Consider the following 1,165-nt stretch of genomic DNA (forward strand, 5'->3'; position numbering starts at 1 on the left):
TGGACCCAGGACTCAACTGTGCACTCAGCCATGTGGGATCCAGCAGCCTTAACAGCCATGCTACTGGCTGGCCTCTATGTAGGTTTCTTAAAAATCAGTCTTCTCAAGGCCAGACCCCACCACAATACACACTGCTGCAGACAGCTGCCTGGGGGTGGAGGGAGGGCCATTAACTTACTCAGCCACCAGACACTGCCCAGGACCGGAGCCCCCCAGGCCGAGCTGGAAGGTGGGAGTGGAGAGGAGGCAAACTAGGGGCTTTGCTTTGGTGAATTACCTTCTCCGGGCTGGGCACTGGGCTCCCTAAGTGTTCCTCCACCGAGGCATGGGAACTAGGGGAAGCCAGAGGGAGGGGGAACCAGGAGAGTGAGTGGTGGCACTAGATGCCTCTCCCTGATGCAAGAGAAGAGTGAGGCCAGTTCGGCAGCTCCAGGGCGGTGCCTGACAGGATGAGCACATCCAAATCACCCTCCTTCCTGGTGAACGTCCAGGAATGACACTCCCCAGGCTGCACACCCACAACCTGTGAAGGGAGGTGGGGGCTTCCCCAGCTGTCTGGGGAAGAGCCTGGGAGAGCCTGGGCCTGACAGAGCAGGGGACAGAGGAAGCAAAGCAAGCCAGCTGCAGCCTTCTGCAATGCCAGACCACTCTCCAAGAAGCACACGCTTGCCTGTCTCTGCTGCTCACAGCTGGGCAGCTGGTGCCCCTAAAACCTGCAGGACCTGAGTTTGCAACTCAGAGGGGAGGAGAGCGTTGTGAAGTGAAGCCAGCAGGAGAACAAAGGAGGCTTTGCCGGAGAGGGAGGCACCTTCGACTAAGGCCTCCAGGGCCTGGGGAAGTGACTCACTAGGCCCCCGGGGATGGAACCACCCATAGGGTCTCGAGAGACCCAGAATGCAACCCAGCTGCCCAGGCGTAGGCCCCACCGGGTGGGGAAGGGGTTGTCAGGCTCCCGTCTTAGTTGGGGGGATCTCCTCCTCCAGTCAACCCCCTCTCCTTTGGGACCTTGCGTGCGTCCAGGCAGGGGTACTTTGGGGGCGGCCCGATGCCTCATTAGTCACTGCCTGGCGGGCTAACAGCCGCTGCTGCAGCCGCCTGGGGCTGTGGGCGTGGGCCCCTCGCCAACCCTCACTCCCATTGGCCCAGCGGGGACTCGGGCTCCCCC

Source organism: Tupaia chinensis, unplaced genomic scaffold (assembly GCF_000334495.1).
Source record: "Tupaia chinensis unplaced genomic scaffold, TupChi_1.0 Scaffold145396_1, whole genome shotgun sequence".
In the NCBI taxonomy this organism is placed as follows: domain Eukaryota; kingdom Metazoa; phylum Chordata; class Mammalia; order Scandentia; family Tupaiidae; genus Tupaia; species Tupaia belangeri.